Source organism: Neoarius graeffei, chromosome 1 (genome assembly GCF_027579695.1).
Source record: "Neoarius graeffei isolate fNeoGra1 chromosome 1, fNeoGra1.pri, whole genome shotgun sequence".
Lineage (NCBI taxonomy): Eukaryota > Metazoa > Chordata > Actinopteri > Siluriformes > Ariidae > Neoarius > Neoarius graeffei.
Window position 1 is genome coordinate 21,019,743 of NC_083569.1, and position 21,023 is coordinate 21,040,765.

The following is a 21,023-nucleotide window of genomic DNA, read 5'->3' on the forward strand; positions in this document are numbered from 1 at the left end:
TTTCAGAGCGTTTTGACGCACATGGTTCAAAGTTTTGACTGCAAGTGTTTCATTTGAGAAATTAATGGTGAATATCATTATATTTGGGTTATGAGATTAATTTATAAGAAACAACCATTGATTTTAACTCCCTGAGCTCCCTTCATCCTACCCATAAAGACACCCCCCTCCCCCTAAACACACACACACGGATCCCAATTATATACACACACACACACACACACACGCAGGCCAGTCAGCATACTACAGAGGGTGACTAAGGGCTAAAAGGTGCATAGATAGCAAAGAATGCAAAGCACATCACACCAGATGTTAGATATAATTATAATGAAAAATATGGACTCCGTAAACCAGATTAAGCGGGTTAAATTAAACACACAATTTCATTACATATATACAGTTGATGAAATGATCAAAATAAGAGGATTCAAGAATAAATAAGCATGCTATGAACATAAATCAAGAACATGGAAAGACAAAGGCAGGAAACAAGCTTGCAAACACGATTGAAACACCAACAAACTACAATGACAATTCATTTTTCAATATTATGTCAGTGCAAGAAACATTTAGAAGTATAACATATCTTGCTAAAAAAAAATTACTTTCCTAAAAAGAAAATTGTTCTTTTAGCATTTCTTGCTAAGAGAAATTGCAAATTGCTAAAGAAAAATTTGAGTCTTTAGCACTTTTCACTAAAACAATTTGGGTCCTAGAGTTAGCACAGTTCATCATTGTGTGTAAAACTTTTATGGTAACTGCACCAGTTGTTACGTTCGTGTCTTTCTGCTGTTTGTTTCGCCTCATCTTCGTATTTGTCCCTTCTCCGGCATGTCTCGTCACTGTGAGTTGAACTTTTGTGATAGTTGCACCACTTCTGCATCCCCCTTTGTCGGCAGTTGCGCGTTACGTGACCTCGGTTTCCACATCCGCAGCAGGTCACTGTTGAGATGTCATCTTTGGCTTTACATTCAAACTTTTCTGTTTCTTCAAAGTTTCGCAGTTTGCCTTTGAACTGTATGAATATCATTTCTTCGCTGCTCTGTGTTATATGAATGGCGAAGGATTTGTAGGGTTCTGGGAGGCCCTTTAGAATCATTGCTATAATCAGTCCGTCACTTATTACCTCTTTCGCGTTTCTCAAGGAAGTCACTGCTTTCTCAGCTCGAATAATGTAGTCTGTTACTGTCTTGTTAGTATCTTTCTTTAATGATGTTAGTTCGGTGTACAGGGCTATAATTCTAGGCTTGCCCGGGCTGGCGTAATGACTCCGAAGTATCTGCAGAGCTTTTCTGCCATCATCTGTGGCCTCGCGCATTATGAGTGACAAACTTTTATCGTCAAGAAATTGAATCAGTTCAGCGTAGCACTCCTCATTCTTATCTTGGTCGATGGCATCAGCAGTGGACAGTATGGTTTCTTTCAAACCCAGCATTCTTAAATGTCCAAGGAATTTTACTTCACACAGTTCATACTTGTTTTCATCTCTGTTGAAGACTAACCTTTCCCATTTTCCTCCTGGAGAATTGGCGCGCCTGGGCCCATAACCTGTAGAGTTTTCTTCTCTGTCCATGTTTATGTGGTAAATGTTTTCTTTGTCTATTTAATGGTAAAGATAATGAATCACTTGGTTTCGTTCATTTTAGATACCGTTTAGGTACTGTTTATTAACATATCTACAACCCCGATTCCAAAAAAGTTGGGACAAAGTACAAATTGTAAATAAAAACAGAATGCAATGATGTGGAAGTTTCAAAATTCCATATTTTATTCAGAATAGAACATAGATGACATATCAAATGTTTAAACTGAGAAAATATATCATTTAAAGAGAAAAATTAGGTGATTTTAAATTTCATGACAACAACACATCTCAGAAAAGTTGGGACAAGGCCATGTTTATCACTGTGAGACATCCCCTTTTCTCTTTACAACAGTCTGTAAACGTCTGGGGACTGAGGAGACAAGTTGCTCAAGTTTAGGGATAGGAATGTTAACCCATTCTTGTCTAATGTAGGATTCTAGTTGCTCAAATGTCTTAGGTTTTTTTTGTCGTATCTTCCGTTTTATGATGCGCCAAATGTTTTCTATGGGTGAAAGATCTGGACTGCAGGCTGGCCAGTTCAGTACCCAGACCCTTCTTCTACGCAGCCATGATGCTGTAATTGATGCAGTATGTGGTTTGGCATTGTCATGTTGGAAAATGCAAGGTCTTCCCTGAAAGAGACGTCGTCTGGATGGGACCATATGTTGCTCTAGAACCTGGATATACCTTTCAGCATTCATGGTGTCTTTCCAGATGTGTAAGCTGCCCATGCCACACGCACTAATGCAACCCCATACCATCAGAGATGCAGGCTTCTGAACTGAGCGCTGATAACAACTTGGGTCGTCCTTCTCCTCTTTAGTCCGAATGACACGGCATCACTGATTTCCATAAAGAACTTCAAATTTTGATTCGTCTGACCACAGAGCAGTTTTCCACTTTGCCACAGTCCATTTTAAATGAGCCTTGGCCCAGAGAAGACGTCTGCGCTTCTGGATCGTGTTTAGATACCGCTTCTTCTTTGAACTATAGAGTTTTAGCTGGCAACGGCGGATGGCATGGTGAATTGTGTTCACAGATAATGTTCTCTGGAAATATTCCTGAGCCCATTTTGTGATTTCCAATACAGAAGCATGCCTGTATGTGATGCAGTGCCATCTAAGGGCCCGAAGATCACAGGCACCCAGTATGGTTTTCCAGCCTTGACCCTTACGCACAGAGATTCTTCCAGATTCTCTGAATCTTTTGATGATATTATGCACTGTAGATGATGATATGTTCAAACTCTTTGCAATTTTACACTGTCGAACTCCTTTCTGATATTGCTCCACTATTTGTTGGCACAAAATTAGGGGGATTGGTGATCTTCTTCCCATCTTTATTTCTGAGAGTCGCTGCCACTCCAAGATGCTCTTTTTATACCCAATCATGTTAATGAACTATTGCCAGTTGACCTAATGAGTTGCAATTTGGTTCTCCAGCTGTTCCTTTATTGTACCTTTAACTTTTCCAGCCCCTTATTGCCCCTGTCCCAACTTTTTTGAGATTTGTTGCTGTCATGAAATTTCAAATGAGCCAATATTTGGCATGAAATTTCAAAATGTCTCACTTTCGACATTTGATATGTTGTCTATGTTCTATTGTGAATAGAATATCAGTTTTTGAGATTTGTAAATTATTGCATTCCATTTTTATTTACAATTTGTACTTTGTCCCAACTTTTTTGGAATTGGGGTTGTACAAGGCACCAGCAGGTACTCATGTGCACGGCACAATGTTGCCCACGCAAATGAAAACAAACACATAAAAAACTCACTTCCCATAGATTGCACACAGGTCAAAATAAGAGTCCCCGATGAGACATTGCACATGTTGCAAAGTCAAAACATCACACATTCACACATGGTAGGAAACCATTAATTACAAAAATTAACACAAATAATATTTGTATGAGAACATAACTCAACATTTTCCCTTTCACCTAACAAGCAAATAGACGCTCCTGAGAAACCTGGCAGAGCCATGCTTTGCCTTTTGAGCTTCTTCTTGAGGCCCAGGCAAGAGCTAACACATGCGTGGTTTCCGTATTGTATTGGTTACCACGTTCACTTAACACGAGAGCAGTCCGCGATTCGAAACTGGGCGGAAACGGTGCTGGTTTTCTTGAACTTGGCAGCGAACAAATGTTGAGCTGCCATCTCTGCTCCGTCCGTGCCTTGTGGAACAATCCCAAAACGAGACGCTGAAAAAGCTTCACGTGATGCTATTCGACTACATGCAACGCGGGCGGGAAGTAGAAGGAGCAGCCCTCGGTCACCTCGTCGGCAAGGCAGTGACGAGCAACTGATCCGTTCCTGCTGTTTCCTCCCAAGGGCCTCGCCATGCTCTCTGCCTTTCATCAGAGCAAAGAAGTGTTAAAGAGTGTGCGTTGGCCAGGAATCAAACTCATGTCAACTGTTTGGAAGGCAGCTATGCTAGCCACTATCACACCAACACTGTAGGCCTACCGTGGGGACACAAGCCTAAGTGCCAAGCTTCTGTATTTGTGGCCAAGGCAACAGCTGATAGGTCCCAGAGCTGCGGTTTCTGTAGTGTAGTGGTCATCACGTTTGTCTCAGACATTAAAGGTCCCCGGTTTGAAACAGCACTAGGTTGGTTTGTTTATTTGTTTTTTGAACACGGCAGTGAGTGACTGCTGAGCTGTGATCTCCGCTCTGTCCGTTTTGTTGCCTTGCCGCCAACGAAAGACAAACACGCAGGTGCCCGTCTCCTTCAAACACACCCAGGTTTGCGCAAACCGATGCTATTCGACTACATGCAACGCGAGCGGAAAGCAGAAGGAGCAGCCCACGGTCACCTCCTCGGCAAGGCAGTGACGAGCAACTGATCCGTTCCTGCTGTTTCCTCCCAAGTGCCTCGCCATGCTCTCCGCCTTTCATCAGAGCAACGAAGCGTCAAAGGGTGTGCGCTGGCCGGGAATCGAACCCGGGTCAACTGCTTGGAAGGCAGCTATGCTAGCCACTATACCACCAACGCTGCAGGCATACCCTGGGGACACATGCCCAAGTGCCATTGCTCCTGTATTTGAGGCCCAGGCCACAGCTGATCGGCCCCAGAGCTGAGGTTTCTGTAGTGTAGTGGTTATCACGTTCGTCTAACACACGAAAGGTCCCCGGTTCGAAACCGGGCAGAAACAGCCCTGGGTTGCTTTATTTATTTATTTACTTTTTGAACTCGGCAGTGAGTGACTGCTGAGCTGTGATCTCCGCTCTGTCCGTGCCAACTACGGAAGCAAGTATTTGCTTTTGACCAGCCAAGGTATGGACACATTTGCTGAACAAATCTTAAACAGTGACTCTACAGTTCTCTGTTTGTGGACAAATATACACCTGTCGCTTGTTGCCAACGAAAGGAAAACACGCAGGAGCCCGTGTTGTTCACCGCTTCATGGGTCGAACGTACGCAGGGGCAAACTGATGTCATTCAAACCTGCAAACAAGTACTTACGTTGCTAGTGGAAAGACCAGTCCTCAGTCCCCTCCTTGGCCCGTCCAAACAAGGCATTTGATTTCTTCCCGTGATGATGTTGCAGCGCTTTTCGATGCTGAACCTTGTCACGCTCGACCACCAGCTCATCTCCACGATGCCAAGGCCGTGCCCCTATTCTCGTGACAATTGTTTAAGTGTGACCCGCGTTCTTCTTGAGGCCCAGGCAAGAGCTAACACACGCGTGGTTTCCGTATTGTATTGGTTACCACGTTTGCTTAACACGAGAGCGGTCCGCGATTCGAAACCGGGCGGAAACGGTGCTGGTTTTCTTGAACTTGGCAGCGAACAAATGTCGAGCTGCCATCTCTGCTCCGTCCGTGCCTTTTGGAACAATCCCAAACCGAGACGCTGAAAAAGCTTCGCGTGTTTTCTGCTGTGCAGTGGTTTCCCCTTGCACCTAACAAGCGAATAGACGCTTGTTGATGCTATAGACGCTGGCAGAGCCATGCTTTGCCCTTTGACCTCTGCTTTCGTTAACGTCCAGTTATCGCCTTGCTAAGATCAGGTACTCTCGAAACAGCCAGAAAGACAGACCCTTAACGTGACCGGATTGCTTTCTGTGGATTAGTGGTTGTCGTGTTCTCCTACGTGCAGACGACCGTCGGGACAAAACCTCGTTTGAACGGTTTCCCTGCCTCTCTGCTTTTCCGTCAAGGTCCGTGACGGCTGCTTTAAAAACAGAATCGGGCGTTATCTACATGTCTGTCGACTGTGGAAGCATGGACATTGCAATTCGTCACGGCGAGGTGGTGTTCTCAAATACCACTTGGTTGCTCGTTTACCGAGTGAGGTCAGGTCAACAGGGCTGCACACGGCATCAGAACGCTGCAAATTGGCATTGACTCTGGAATGCTTCATCCTGTCTCAACGAGTATTTGCCGGCCAACATTCAGACACGTTTGCGTATTAACTCTCAAACCGTGACTGTGCAGTTCTCCGTTTGTGGAAAACAGGCAAAGTAGCTTGCCGCCAACGAAAGACAAACACGCAGGTGCCCGTCTCCTTCAAACACACCCAGGTTTGCGCAAACCGATGCTATTCAACTACATGCAACGCGAGCGGAAAGCAGCAGCCCTCGGTCACCTCCTCGGCAAGGCAGTGACGAGCAACTGATCCGTTCCTGCTGTTTCCTCCCAAGTGCCTCGCCATGCTCTCCGCCTTTCATCAGAGCAACGAAGCGTCAAAGGGTGTGCGCTGGCCGGGAATCGAACCCGGGTCAACTGCTTGGAAGGCAGCTATGCTAGCCACTATACCACCAACGCTGCAGGCCTACCCTGGGGACACATGCCCAAGTGCCATTGCTCCTGTATTTGAGGCCCAGGCCACAGCTGATCGGCCCCAGAGCTGCGGTTTCTGTAGTGTAGTGGTTATCACGTTCGTCTAACACACGAAAGGTCCCCGGTTCGAAACCGGGCAGAAACAGCCCTGGGTTGCTTTATTTATTTATTTACTTTTTGAACTCGGCAGTGAGTGACTGCTGAGCTGTGATTTCCGCTCTGTCCGTGCCAACTACGGAAGCAAGTATTTGCTTTTGACCAGCCAAGGTATGGACACATTTGCTGAACAAATCTTAAACAGTGACTCTACAGTTCTCTGTTTGTGGACAAATATACACCTGTCGCTTGTTGCCAACGAAAGGAAAACACGCAGGAGCCCGTGTTGTTCACCGCTTCATGGGTCGAACGTACGCAGGGGCAAACTGATGTCATTCAAACCTGCAAACAAGTACTTACGTTGCTAGTGGAAAGACCAGTCCTCAGTCCCCTCCTTGGCCCGTCCAAACAAGGCATTTGATTTCTTCCCGTGATGATGTTGCAGCGCTTTTCGATGCTGAACCTTGTCACGCTCGACCACCAGCTCATCTCCACGATGCCAAGGCCGTGCCCCTATTCTCGTGACAATTGTTTAAGTGTGACCCGCGTTCTTCTTGAGGCCCAGGCAAGAGCTAACACACGCGTGGTTTCCGTATTGTATTGGTTACCACGTTCGCTTAACACGAGAGCGGTCAGCGATTCGAAACCGGGCGGAAACGGTGCTGGTTTTCTTGAACTTGGCAGCGAACAAATGTCGAGCTGCCATCTCTGCTCCGTCCGTGCCTTTTGGAACAATCCCAAACCGAGACGCTGAAAAAGCTTCGCGTGTTTTCTGCTGTGCAGTGGTTTCCCCTTGCACCTAACAAGCGAATAGACGCTTGTTGATGCTATAGACGCTGGCAGAGCCATGCTTTGCCCTTTGACCTCTGCTTTCGTTAACGTCCAGTTATCGCCTTGCTAAGATCAGGTACTCTCGAAACAGCCAGAAAGACAGACCCTTAACGTGACCGGATTGCTTTCTGTGGATTAGTGGTTGTCGTGTTCTCCTACGTGCAGACGACCGTCGGGACAAAACCTCGTTTGAACGGTTTCCCTGCCTCTCTGCTTTTCCGTCAAGGTCCGTGACGGCTGCTTTAAAAACAGAATCGGGCGTTATCTACATGTCTGTCGACTGTGGAAGCATGGACATTGCAATTCGTCACGGCGAGGTGGTGTTCTCAAATACCACTTGGTTGCTCGTTTACCGAGTGAGGTCAGGTCAACAGGGCTGCACACGGCATCAGAACGCTGCAAATTGGCATTGACTCTGGAATGCTTCATCCTGTCTCAACGAGTATTTGCCGGCCAACATTCAGACACGTTTGCGTATTAACTCTCAAACCGTGACTGTGCAGTTCTCCGTTTGTGGAAAACAGGCAAAGTAGCTTGCCGCCAACGAAAGACAAACACGCAGGTGCCCGTCTCCTTCAAACACGCCCAGGTTTGCGCAAACCGATGCTATTCGACTACATGCAACGCGAGCGGAAAGCAGCAGCCCTCGGTCACCTCCTCGGCAAGGCAGTGACGAGCAACTGATCCGTTCCTGCTGTTTCCTCCCAAGTGCCTCGCCATGCTCTCCGCCTTTCATCAGAGCAACGAAGCGTCAAAGGGTGTGCGCTGGCCGGGAATCGAACCCGGGTCAACTGCTTGGAAGGCAGCTATGCTAGCCACTATACCACCAACGCTGCAGGCCTACCCTGGGGACACATGCCCAAGTGCCATTGCTCCTGTATTTGAGGCCCAGGCCACAGCTGATCGGCCCCAGAGCTGCGGTTTCTGTAGTGTAGTGGTTATCACGTTCGTCTAACACACGAAAGGTCCCCGGTTCGAAACCGGGCAGAAACAGCCCTGGGTTGCTTTATTTATTTATTTACTTTTTGAACTCGGCAGTGAGTGACTGCTGAGCTGTGATCTCCGCTCTGTCCGTGCCAACTACGGAAGCAAGTATTTGCTTTTGACAAGCCAAGGTATGGACACATTTGCTGAACAAATCTTAAACAGTGACTCTACAGTTCTCTGTTTGTGGACAAATATACACCTGTCGCTTCTTGCCAACGAAAGGAAAACACGCAGGAGCCCGTGTTGTTCACCGCTTCATGGGTCGAACGTACGCAGGGGCAAACTGATGTCATTCAAACCTGCAAACAAGTACTTACGTTGCTAGTGGAAAGACCAGTCCTCAGTCCCCTCCTTGGCCCGTCCAAACAAGGCATTTGATTTCTTCCCGTGATGATGTTGCAGCGCTTTTCGATGCTGAACCTTGTCACGCTCGACCACCAGCTCATCTCCACGATGCCAAGGCCGTGCCCCTATTCTCGTGACAATTGTTTAAGGGTGACCCGCGTTCTTCTTGAGGCCCAGGCAAGAGCTAACACACGCGTGGTTTCCGTATTGTATTGGTTACCACGTTCGCTTAACACGAGAGCGGTCCGCGATTCGAAACCGGGCGGAAACGGTGCTGGTTTTCTTGAACTTGGCAGCGAACAAATGTCGAGCTGCCATCTCTGCTCCGTCCGTGCCTTTTGGAACAATCCCAAACCGAGACGCTGAAAAAGCTTCGCGTGTTTTCTGCTGTGCAGTGGTTTCCCCTTGCACCTAACAAGCGAATAGACGCTTGTTGATGCTATAGACGCTGGCAGAGCCATGCTTTGCCCTTTGACCTCTGCTTTCGTTAACGTCCAGTTATCGCCTTGCTAAGATCAGGTACTCTCGAAACAGCCAGAAAGACAGACCCTTAACGTGACCGGATTGCTTTCTGTGGATTAGTGGTTGTCGTGTTCTCCTACGTGCAGACGACCGTCGGGACAAAACCTCGTTTGAACGGTTTCCCTGCCTCTCTGCTTTTCCGTCAAGGTCCGTGACGGCTGCTTTAAAAACAGAATCGGGCGTTATCTACATGTCTGTCGACTGTGGAAGCATGGACATTGCAATTCGTCACGGCGAGGTGGTGTTCTCAAATACCACTTGGTTGCTCGTTTACCGAGTGAGGTCAGGTCAACAGGGCTGCACACGGCATCAGAACGCTGCAAATTGGCATTGACTCTGGAATGCTTCATCCTGTCTCAACGAGTATTTGCCGGCCAACATTCAGACACGTTTGCGTATTAACTCTCAAACCGTGACTGTGCAGTTCTCCGTTTGTGGAAAACAGGCAAAGTAGCTTGCCGCCAACGAAAGACAAACACGCAGGTGCCCGTCTCCTTCAAACACACCCAGGTTTGCGCAAACCGATGCTATTCAACTACATGCAACGCGAGCGGAAAGCAGCAGCCCTCGGTCACCTCCTCGGCAAGGCAGTGACAAGCAACTGATCCGTTCCTGCTGTTTCCTCCCAAGTGCCTCGCCATGCTCTCCGCCTTTCATCAGAGCAACGAAGCGTCAAAGGGTGTGCGCTGGCCGGGAATCGAACCCGGGTCAACTGCTTGGAAGGCAGCTATGCTAGCCACTATACCACCAACGCTGCAGGCCTACCCTGGGGACACATGCCCAAGTGCCATTGCTCCTGTATTTGAGGCCCAGGCCACAGCTGATCGGCCCCAGAGCTGCGGTTTCTGTAGTGTAGTGGTTATCACGTTCGTCTAACACACGAAAGGTCCCCGGTTCGAAACCGGGCAGAAACAGCCCTGGGTTGCTTTATTTATTTATTTATTTACTTTTTGAACTCGGCAGTGAGTGACTGCTGAGCTGTGATCTCCGCTCTGTCCGTGCCAACTACGGAAGCAAGTATTTGCTTTTGACCAGCCAAGGTATGGACACATTTGCTGAACAAATCTTAAACAGTGACTCTACAGTTCTCTGTTTGTGGACAAATATACACCTGTCGCTTGTTGCCAACGAAAGGAAAACACGCAGGAGCCCGTGTTGTTCACCGCTTCATGGGTCGAACGTACGCAGGGGCAAACTGATGTCATTCAAACCTGCAAACAAGTACTTACGTTGCTAGTGGAAAGACCAGTCCTCAGTCCCCTCCTTGGCCCGTCCAAACAAGGCATTTGATTTCTTCCCGTGATGATGTTGCAGCGCTTTTCGATGCTGAACCTTGTCACGCTCGACCACCAGCTCATCTCCACGATGCCAAGGCCGTGCCCCTATTCTCGTGACAATTGTTTAAGGGTGACCCGCGTTCTTCTTGAGGCCCAGGCAAGAGCTAACACACGCGTGGTTTCCGTATTGTATTGGTTACCACGTTCGCTTAACACGAGAGCGGTCAGCGATTCGAAACCGGGCGGAAACGGTGCTGGTTTTCTTGAACTTGGCAGCGAACAAATGTCGAGCTGCCATCTCTGCTCCGTCCGTGCCTTTTGGAACAATCCCAAACCGAGACGCTGAAAAAGCTTCGCGTGTTTTCTGCTGTGCAGTGGTTTCCCCTTGCACCTAACAAGCGAATAGACGCTTGTTGATGCTATAGACGCTGGCAGAGCCATGCTTTGCCCTTTGACCTCTGCTTTCGTTAACGTCCAGTTATCGCCTTGCTAAGATCAGGTACTCTCGAAACAGCCAGAAAGACAGACCCTTAACGTGACCGGATTGCTTTCTGTGGATTAGTGGTTGTCGTGTTCTCCTACGTGCAGACGACCGTCGGGACAAAACCTCGTTTGAACGGTTTCCCTGCCTCTCTGCTTTTCCGTCAAGGTCCGTGACGGCTGCTTTAAAAACAGAATCGGGCGTTATCTACATGTCTGTCGACTGTGGAAGCATGGACATTGCAATTCGTCACGGCGAGGTGGTGTTCTCAAATACCACTTGGTTGCTCGTTTACCGAGTGAGGTCAGGTCAACAGGGCTGCACACGGCATCAGAACGCTGCAAATTGGCATTGACTCTGGAATGCTTCATCCTGTCTCAACGAGTATTTGCCGGCCAACATTCAGACACGTTTGCGTATTAACTCTCAAACCGTGACTGTGCAGTTCTCCGTTTGTGGAAAACAGGCAAAGTAGCTTGCCGCCAACGAAAGACAAACACGCAGGTGCCCGTCTCCTTCAAACACGCCCAGGTTTGCGCAAACCGATGCTATTCGACTACATGCAACGCGAGCGGAAAGCAGCAGCCCTCGGTCACCTCCTCGGCAAGGCAGTGACGAGCAACTGATCCGTTCCTGCTGTTTCCTCCCAAGTGCCTCGCCATGCTCTCCGCCTTTCATCAGAGCAACGAAGCGTCAAAGGGTGTGCGCTGGCCGGGAATCGAACCCGGGTCAACTGCTTGGAAGGCAGCTATGCTAGCCACTATACCACCAACGCTGCAGGCCTACCCTGGGGACACATGCCCAAGTGCCATTGCTCCTGTATTTGAGGCCCAGGCCACAGCTGATCGGCCCCAGAGCTGCGGTTTCTGTAGTGTAGTGGTTATCACGTTCGTCTAACACACGAAAGGTCCCCGGTTCGAAACCGGGCAGAAACAGCCCTGGGTTGCTTTATTTATTTATTTACTTTTTGAACTCGGCAGTGAGTGACTGCTGAGCTGTGATCTCCGCTCTGTCCGTGCCAACTACGGAAGCAAGTATTTGCTTTTGACAAGCCAAGGTATGGACACATTTGCTGAACAAATCTTAAACAGTGACTCTACAGTTCTCTGTTTGTGGACAAATATACACCTGTCGCTTGTTGCCAACGAAAGGAAAACACGCAGGAGCCCGTGTTGTTCACCGCTTCATGGGTCGAACGTACGCAGGGGCAAACTGATGTCATTCAAACCTGCAAACAAGTACTTACGTTGCTAGTGGAAAGACCAGTCCTCAGTCCCCTCCTTGGCCCGTCCAAACAAGGCATTTGATTTCTTCCCGTGATGATGTTGCAGCGCTTTTCGATGCTGAACCTTGTCACGCTCGACCACCAGCTCATCTCCACGATGCCAAGGCCGTGCCCCTATTCTCGTGACAATTGTTTAAGGGTGACCCGCGTTCTTCTTGAGGCCCAGGCAAGAGCTAACACACGCGTGGTTTCCGTATTGTATTGGTTACCACGTTCGCTTAACACGAGAGCGGTCCGCGATTCGAAACCGGGCGGAAACGGTGCTGGTTTTCTTGAACTTGGCAGCGAACAAATGTCGAGCTGCCATCTCTGCTCCGTCCGTGCCTTTTGGAACAATCCCAAACCGAGACGCTGAAAAAGCTTCGCGTGTTTTCTGCTGTGCAGTGGTTTCCCCTTGCACCTAACAAGCGAATAGACGCTTGTTGATGCTATAGACGCTGGCAGAGCCATGCTTTGCCCTTTGACCTCTGCTTTCGTTAACGTCCAGTTATCGCCTTGCTAAGATCAGGTACTCTCGAAACAGCCAGAAAGACAGACCCTTAACGTGACCGGATTGCTTTCTGTGGATTAGTGGTTGTCGTGTTCTCCTACGTGCAGACGACCGTCGGGACAAAACCTCGTTTGAACGGTTTCCCTGCCTCTCTGCTTTTCCGTCAAGGTCCGTGACGGCTGCTTTAAAAACAGAATCGGGCGTTATCTACATGTCTGTCGACTGTGGAAGCATGGACATTGCAATTCGTCACGGCGAGGTGGTGTTCTCAAATACCACTTGGTTGCTCGTTTACCGAGTGAGGTCAGGTCAACAGGGCTGCACACGGCATCAGAACGCTGCAAATTGGCATTGACTCTGGAATGCTTCATCCTGTCTCAACGAGTATTTGCCGGCCAACATTCAGACACGTTTGCGTATTAACTCTCAAACCGTGACTGTGCAGTTCTCCGTTTGTGGAAAACAGGCAAAGTAGCTTGCCGCCAACGAAAGACAAACACGCAGGTGCCCGTCTCCTTCAAACACGCCCAGGTTTGCGCAAACCGATGCTATTCGACTACATGCAACGCGAGCAGAAAGCAGCAGCCCTCGGTCACCTCCTCGGCAAGGCAGTGACGAGCAACTGATCCGTTCCTGCTGTTTCCTCCCAAGTGCCTCGCCATGCTCTCCGCCTTTCATCAGAGCAACGAAGCGTCAAAGGGTGTGCGCTGGCCGGGAATCGAACCCGGGTCAACTGCTTGGAAGGCAGCTATGCTAGCCACTATACCACCAACGCTGCAGGCCTACCCTGGGGACACATGCCCAAGTGCCATTGCTCCTGTATTTGAGGCCCAGGCCACAGCTGATCGGCCCCAGAGCTGCGGTTTCTGTAGTGTAGTGGTTATCACGTTCGTCTAACACACGAAAGGTCCCCGGTTCGAAACCGGGCAGAAACAGCCCTGGGTTGCTTTATTTATTTATTTACTTTTTGAACTCGGCAGTGAGTGACTGCTGAGCTGTGATCTCCGCTCTGTCCGTGCCAACTACGGAAGCAAGTATTTGCTTTTGACAAGCCAAGGTATGGACACATTTGCTGAACAAATCTTAAACAGTGACTCTACAGTTCTCTGTTTGTGGACAAATATACACCTGTCGCTTCTTGCCAACGAAAGGAAAACACGCAGGAGCCCGTGTTGTTCACCGCTTCATGGGTCGAACGTACGCAGGGGCAAACTGATGTCATTCAAACCTGCAAACAAGTACTTACGTTGCTAGTGGAAAGACCAGTCCTCAGTCCCCTCCTTGGCCCGTCCAAACAAGGCATTTGATTTCTTCCCGTGATGATGTTGCAGCGCTTTTCGATGCTGAACCTTGTCACGCTCGACCACCAGCTCATCTCCACGATGCCAAGGCCGTGCCCCTATTCTCGTGACAATTGTTTAAGGGTGACCCGCGTTCTTCTTGAGGCCCAGGCAAGAGCTAACACACGCGTGGTTTCCGTATTGTATTGGTTACCACGTTCGCTTAACACGAGAGCGGTCCGCGATTCGAAACCGGGCGGAAACGGTGCTGGTTTTCTTGAACTTGGCAGCGAACAAATGTCGAGCTGCCATCTCTGCTCCGTCCGTGCCTTTTGGAACAATCCCAAACCGAGACGCTGAAAAAGCTTCGCGTGATTTCTGCTGTGCAGTGGTTTCCCCTTGCACCTAACAAGCGAATAGACGCTTGTTGATGCTATAGACGCTGGCAGAGCCATGCTTTGCCCTTTGACCTCTGCTTTCGTTAATGTCCAGTTATCGCCTTGCTAAGATCAGGTACTCTCGAAACAGCCAGAAAGACAGACCCTTAACGTGACCGGATTGCTTTCTGTGGATTAGTGGTTGTCGTGTTCTCCTACGTGCAGACGACCGTCGGGACAAAACCTCGTTTGAACGGTTTCCCTGCCTCTCTGCTTTTCCGTCAAGGTCCGTGACGGCTGCTTTAAAAACAGAATCGGGCGTTATCTACATGTCTGTCGACTGTGGAAGCATGGACATTGCAATTCGTCACGGCGAGGTGGTGTTCTCAAATACCACTTGGTTGCTCGTTTACTGAGTGAGGTCAGGTCAACAGGGCTGCACACGGCATCAGAACGCTGCAAATTGGCATTGACTCTGGAATGCTTCATCCTGTCTCAACGAGTATTTGCCGGCCAACATTCAGACACGTTTGCGTATTAACTCTCAAACCGTGACTGTGCAGTTCTCCGTTTGTGGAAAACAGGCAAAGTAGCTTGCCGCCAACGAAAGACAAACACGCAGGTGCCCGTCTCCTTCAAACACGCCCAGGTTTGCGCAAACCGATGCTATTCGACTACATGCAACGCGAGCGGAAAGCAGCAGCCCTCGGTCACCTCCTCGGCAAGGCAGTGACGAGCAACTGATCCGTTCCTGCTGTTTCCTCCCAAGTGCCTCGCCATGCTCTCCGCCTTTCATCAGAGCAACGAAGCGTCAAAGGGTGTGCGCTGGCCGGGAATCGAACCCGGGTCAACTGCTTGGAAGGCAGCTATGCTAGCCACTATACCACCAACGCTGCAGGCCTACCCTGGGGACACATGCCCAAGTGCCATTGCTCCTGTATTTGAGGCCCAGGCCACAGCTGATCGGCCCCAGAGCTGCGGTTTCTGTAGTGTAGTGGTTATCACGTTCGTCTAACACACGAAAGGTCCCTGGTTCGAAACCGGGCAGAAACAGCCCTGGGTTGCTTTATTTATTTATTTATTTATTTACTTTTTGAACTCGGCAGTGAGTGACTGCTGAGCTGTGATCTCCGCTCTGTCCGTGCCAACTACGGAAGCAAGAATTTGCTTTTGACCAGCCAAGGTATGGACACATTTGCTGAACAAATCTTAAACAGTGACTCTACAGTTCTCTGTTTGTGGACAAATATACACCTGTCGCTTGTTGCCAACGAAAGGAAAACATGCAGGAGCCCGTGTTGTTCACCGCTTCATGGGTCGAACGTACGCAGGGGCAAACTGATGTCATTCAAACCTGCAAACAAGTATTTACGTTGCTAGTGGAGAGACCAGTCCTCAGTCCCCTCCTTGGCCCGTCCAAACAAGGCATTTGATTTCTTCCCGTGATGATGTTGCAGCGCTTTTCGATGCTGAACCTTGTCACGCTTGACCACCATCTCATCTCTACGATGCCAAGGCCGTGCCCCTATTCTCGTGACAATTGTTTAAGTGTGACCCGCGTTCTTCTTGAGGCCCAGGCAAGAGCTAACACACGCGTGGTTTCCGTATTGTATTGGTTACCACGTTCGCTTAACACGAGAGCGGTCCGCGATTCGAAACCGGGCGGAAACGGTGCTGGTTTTCTTGAACTTGGCAGCGAACAAATGTCGAGCTGCCATCTCTGCTCCGTCCGTGCCTTTTGGAACAATCCCATACTGAGACGCTGAAAAAGCTTCGCGTGTTTTCTGCCGTGCAGTGGTTTCCCCTTGCACCTAACAAGCTAATAGACGCTGCTGAGAAACCTGGCAGAGCCATGCTTTGCCCTTTGAGCTCTGCTTTCCTTAACGTCCAGTTATCGCCTTGCTAAGATCAGGTACTCTCGAAACAGCCAGATAGACAGACCCTTAACATGACTGGATTGCTTTCTGTGGATTAGTGGTTGTCATGTTCTCCTACGTGCAGACGACCATCGGGACAAAACCTCGTTTGAACGGTTTCCCTGCCTCTCTGGTTTTCCGTCAAGGTCCGTGACGGCTTCTTTCAAAACAAAATCGGGCATTATCTACATGTCTGTCGATTGTGGAAGCATGGACATTGCAATTTGTCATGGGGAGGTGGTGTTCTCAAATACCACTTGGTTGCTCATTTACAGAGTGAGGTCAGTTCAACAGGCCTGCACACGGCATCAGCACGCTGCACATTGGCATTTACACTAAATGTCACTTGAACAGCCTTGAAGGACACACCCCTTAGGAGGCATGCTTTGGTTTTAGTTTTGTTGCAGAATAACTAAAAAAAATCGTTAAAAACGTGTTCCAATTTGCAAAACAGACGAAGCCAGAAATGGCAACTAACTTTTAAGCATTTCGCATATGATGCCACTTCTTTGAACAAACAGTAACTTACCAGGAACGCGTTCATGTAATGGTGGACTCAAAGAGCCAAACTTTACCAAATAAACAGAAAATGTTCCTGGTCTCGTATTAAAATACAATTTAGACAGTAAACTATTAAACATGTCTAGTCTTATCAGGTATAATTCCCAGGGGTAATATAATTTTCAGAAGACTGGCACTTTCCCGGAAACAAAGGGTTTGGGATGTGACAGCTTGCTTGACCGAAAGGAGCATATAGTTGAGACAGTCTGTTCATATGAGTTCAGAAGCTACAAACAAAGGCTTCCGAGCTTCCACTGAGATTTAAACTCACATCACTGGAGTCAAAGTCCAGGGTGCTAACCATTACACCATGGAACCAAGACATAGCCAAAGAGTTGTTTTCACTGTCAAACCTTTGAATGATATAATGAAATTCCAGCAACACATGAACACATGATTGAAGGTTTTACCTGAAATCGTCAACCTGTTGGAAAAAAAATTCTCGGAACCCTGACTGCTGGCTACATGGTTAATCATTCGTTGTTGTTTGTATTAATTTCTAGTTTTGTAATTTATCAATCAATGTCAACAGGCAATTGACATTGTAACCACATGATAATCCAAGTCAAACGTCACATGTCGTTCCATGAACTAAAACTTAATATTTTTACATCTAAAAACATAAAATACCTACTGACATTGTAATATGTGGCAGATATTCACAACAAACTGAAAAAAAATACAAATTTATCTGAAAAGCCATGCTAGCTGAAGCTTCCATTTTCACTCACGTGCAGGCAAAACTCCCGACAAGCATTCACTAAATGCAAACCATGAGCATAAAACCCATGGCCCGTTAATAACCCGCGATAGCAAATATCAGGAGTGGGATTCAAACCCACACCTCCAGAAAAGACTGCAACCTAAACACAGCACCTTACACCACTCAAAATCTAGGTTATACTTAACCAGGTAAGTGACACTGTATTGGAGATGCAGAAAGCTGGTATAGGGTAAGGTGGCCTGGGCCAATCTCTTACACCTTTACAGCTTTATTAGCCATTGCACACCGGCAGAGAAATGTCTGACCAACGAGCGTTTTTGATGGAAAGAAAGAAAGAAGGGGTTGGGGTGTTGTGTGATCTATAGCCTCGGTCACAACCGGCCGTACGTGCTCCTACGGCCGGTCTACATGCAAAAAACGCAAGAAACGCACGGAGGGCACGTGTGTGACGTGCTGATTTTCGAGCTGTAGACTGGCCGCAGACCGGCCGCAGAGGTTCTTTGTCATGTCAATCAAACTCTACGGGCACTTACGTTTTTTTCAGGTTGCAAGACAAACTTACGGCCAACGCGCGTCTTTCTCCATGAACAAAAAAAAAAAAAAACGCAGCGATTTGGGAAACGCCAAAAAATCGTACGGCCGGTTGTGACCTAGGGGAGAGAATTACTGCAGACTAACAGTCCAGTAGCTTGTTGAACATGGAGAAAACCAGGAAATGGGGAAAAGGTCAACCCAGCAAAGAAAGAACTTTTTTCTTTACTTATTTTTTTAACAAGACAATTTCTAGATCTACTACAATGTCATGTGAACAGATAGAATAGAAAAAGCTCTATTTCCACTCATTACTTTAGAAAACTCATTTATTATCTTTATTTAAAGAATATATCAAATAAGAAAACTGTTTCTTTGTATTTAGAACAAGGCACTATTCCTGGAAATACTATAAAACCAGGTTGATGAGTGGAGCAGAAGAAGCAAACCCCAACTCTAGCTCTTTGGTCTAAAAATCTATTTAATATAACATTGCCAGTTAAATAACGTCAGATATTAGTGATAAAAAAAAAAACACTATGCTTCATCTAAAACAAACAACGACTTACTCCTGTCAATGGCTTTAAATATACCACTTCCAAATATTAAAATCCAGAAAGGTAAACGCAGCTAAACTCCACCCCCAACAGCTGGATCCTTTTGAAGAGAGACATCGCTTTGGGCGTGTGTGTGTGTGTGTGTGTGTGGTTTCCATGCAAAAACCTTGATATTTCTAACATTTGACCACCAAAAATGTGCAGCTCTACCAGAGCAAAGCCTGCAAAAATAAGCTCAACTCATTAACATTCCTCTCCCCGGAAATCTGTAATATATAGATTGAGGCACTGCCTAAAAGCGGAGCTCCATCTGTTTCTGGGTTGTATAATTTTCTTATATCATAGTCAGACTCTTGTTTTATTTCTTTACCATTATAGTTACTAGGTATATTGTTTCCTTATGTTGTACAAAACAGACACAGAAAGAGAATAGCTCTGGCCTGATGAGTAGAGTCAGGGCACTGATTTTATTTACAAATTCGATTTCACCATTGCTGAGACAAGAATACAAAATAAAAACATATTGGAAAAATAATATCATATTGAAAATTAAATATAATACAATGAATCCACTGCCTGGTACGAAACCCCGGGATAAAACCCCAGTGGGATTAGAACCTCCCGGGAACGGGCTCCTCATCCGAATGCAGCACATGTAGCTCTGGGGATTCGAGCTTTGACTTTGAAAAGATGATAGAGGTTTTGTTAAAAAAAAAAAAAGTGCAATTGAGGAAATATTTAAAACACTCAGCATCGGCATTATCAGCATACTAATATTAAGAAATTGTGTTCTGAAACTATAAAGACCATTAAAGAGTTTTCTAGAGTTATAGTTTGTTTGTAAAAGATGAAAATATTGTTTTAGAAGTGTGCACGTTTTGCACGAACCAGTGGAAACTCAGGCATGGTTCCAGAGAGCAACGAGCAGGCTAGGAAGGGCAGTTTGGGGGGGCTTGCCATAGTTAGTTGGACAAACCCTCAAACACAGCAGGGGAATTAGCTCAAGTGGTAGTGAGCTCAAGGCCCACTTTCTCCAAAACAGCAACTGCCAGCTTGCTTTTAACAGAGAAAAATTTTCTTGTCATATTGCAAACCATCTGAATCATCTGCACTTTCAGCCAAGTCAAGATCAAATTTCTTTCGCCACATTCAAAGCAGCACATCTGTGAAAACAGTCAGTATTTGGATTAAACCCACAACCTTGGCACTGTTTGCAACAATGACCAAATCAACTAACTGCACACTACTTTTCTGCTGATATGCTCCTCTCATGAGCTCTGAAGGTGAGCTATCACAGATTCCTTTCACTCTGCTTGTCTTTATTTCTTGAATTGCTGACTGACCTCGGTATCTCCAACTCACATTTTTCCACAGGGTTGTCATATTCCCACCATCCACTATGAAATTCTAACTCTCGCTCGAGTGCAAAGTCAGCTTAGACAGCTTTTACAAACTGAAAATATGATGCTTACCTGCTTGTATTCTTAAATCTGCTGGTGAAAAGCAAGCTGCTGTCCTGAAAAGGCACTTTTCACCACCTTCCATCCAACTGCTCTCATTGAACAATGAAGCAACAAATGCTTCCTGAGGCATGCCCCAAAAGTGTGAGAAGCATGCCAGGGACTCCATGTGAGGAGATTGGGTTGTTTTAGAGGCAAAACCCTTGAAGATCACCAACTGGTATTCATGCAAATGGGAATCAGAATACACTCCCCCAGAATAAAATCCAGTTCTGGGCAATCGCTCACTTGAAAATAAACAAACAACCAATGGAAACTCAGGCATGGTTCCAGAGATCAATGAGCAGGCCAGGAAGGGCAGTTTGGGGGGCTTGTGGTAGTTGCACAGCAAAATCAAAAGTGTTAGATTTCCAGTGTTGGTGTTGTTCGTTAAAAATACAGTGTCAATTCAACACTTGTTTAGTCTAATTCAACTATGTGAGAGTTAATTGCTCAAAAGAGTTGGTGTTAATCCAGGGAGTTAAATTTAAGCAACTCTGTTAAGTGTTGATTTTAAAATCAACACTTAACAGAGTTGCTCCCAGCATTCCAACATATCTGTGACGTGTTTGCCTAAAGAGTGGGACGACTCAGAGCGGGGACAGCGGACGACAGCTTTCTCTTCGCTTCCTTCGACTGTACCGAGTGTCTTTGTGTAAGTAAGTCAAAGGTATTATGTCTATTTAATAATACTTTCTATGCAGTAGCATTTTATATGTGCCGAAAATAAGTAGCAGGGAGTCCTGGCTGCAGCTAACATTGTGACTAGGCAAGTCCCATGTTAAGGTTAGCATGATTGTTATATGTTATTTTTTGATGGGTACATTAATGTTCCTTTTGCACAAGAGTGTCGATGAATATATGTAGTTTGCTTGACGTAACTATACATGTT

General features: G+C 47.0%; 14 non-coding genes across 14 annotated transcripts; 7 read left to right on the plus strand and 7 right to left on the minus strand.

Moving 5' to 3' along the window:
- Nucleotides 1–4,510: 4,510 nt before the first annotated feature.
- On the minus strand, nucleotides 4,511–4,582 carry trnag-ucc (transfer RNA glycine (anticodon UCC)). The gene has a single exon. It is a non-coding gene; the product is annotated as a tRNA-Gly (tRNA).
- Nucleotides 4,583–4,669: 87 nt separating this feature from the next.
- Nucleotides 4,670–4,742, plus strand: trnav-aac (transfer RNA valine (anticodon AAC)). Its single transcript has one exon. It is a non-coding gene; the product is annotated as a tRNA-Val (tRNA).
- Nucleotides 4,743–6,285: 1,543 nt separating this feature from the next.
- On the minus strand, nucleotides 6,286–6,357 carry trnag-ucc (transfer RNA glycine (anticodon UCC)). Its single transcript has one exon. It is a non-coding gene; the product is annotated as a tRNA-Gly (tRNA).
- An 87-nt stretch (nucleotides 6,358–6,444) lies between these two features.
- Nucleotides 6,445–6,517, plus strand: trnav-aac (transfer RNA valine (anticodon AAC)). The gene has a single exon. It is a non-coding gene; the product is annotated as a tRNA-Val (tRNA).
- Nucleotides 6,518–8,060: 1,543 nt separating this feature from the next.
- Nucleotides 8,061–8,132, minus strand: trnag-ucc (transfer RNA glycine (anticodon UCC)). Its single transcript has one exon. It is a non-coding gene; the product is annotated as a tRNA-Gly (tRNA).
- Nucleotides 8,133–8,219: 87 nt separating this feature from the next.
- trnav-aac (transfer RNA valine (anticodon AAC)) lies at nucleotides 8,220–8,292 on the plus strand. The gene has a single exon. It is a non-coding gene; the product is annotated as a tRNA-Val (tRNA).
- Nucleotides 8,293–9,835: 1,543 nt separating this feature from the next.
- Nucleotides 9,836–9,907, minus strand: trnag-ucc (transfer RNA glycine (anticodon UCC)). The gene has a single exon. It is a non-coding gene; the product is annotated as a tRNA-Gly (tRNA).
- An 87-nt stretch (nucleotides 9,908–9,994) lies between these two features.
- trnav-aac (transfer RNA valine (anticodon AAC)) lies at nucleotides 9,995–10,067 on the plus strand. Its single transcript has one exon. It is a non-coding gene; the product is annotated as a tRNA-Val (tRNA).
- Nucleotides 10,068–11,614: 1,547 nt separating this feature from the next.
- On the minus strand, nucleotides 11,615–11,686 carry trnag-ucc (transfer RNA glycine (anticodon UCC)). Its single transcript has one exon. It is a non-coding gene; the product is annotated as a tRNA-Gly (tRNA).
- An 87-nt stretch (nucleotides 11,687–11,773) lies between these two features.
- On the plus strand, nucleotides 11,774–11,846 carry trnav-aac (transfer RNA valine (anticodon AAC)). Its single transcript has one exon. It is a non-coding gene; the product is annotated as a tRNA-Val (tRNA).
- Nucleotides 11,847–13,389: 1,543 nt separating this feature from the next.
- Nucleotides 13,390–13,461, minus strand: trnag-ucc (transfer RNA glycine (anticodon UCC)). The gene has a single exon. It is a non-coding gene; the product is annotated as a tRNA-Gly (tRNA).
- Nucleotides 13,462–13,548: 87 nt separating this feature from the next.
- trnav-aac (transfer RNA valine (anticodon AAC)) lies at nucleotides 13,549–13,621 on the plus strand. The gene has a single exon. It is a non-coding gene; the product is annotated as a tRNA-Val (tRNA).
- Nucleotides 13,622–15,164: 1,543 nt separating this feature from the next.
- trnag-ucc (transfer RNA glycine (anticodon UCC)) lies at nucleotides 15,165–15,236 on the minus strand. The gene has a single exon. It is a non-coding gene; the product is annotated as a tRNA-Gly (tRNA).
- An 87-nt stretch (nucleotides 15,237–15,323) lies between these two features.
- On the plus strand, nucleotides 15,324–15,396 carry trnav-aac (transfer RNA valine (anticodon AAC)). Its single transcript has one exon. It is a non-coding gene; the product is annotated as a tRNA-Val (tRNA).
- The last annotated feature ends 5,627 nt before the right edge of the window (nucleotides 15,397–21,023 follow it).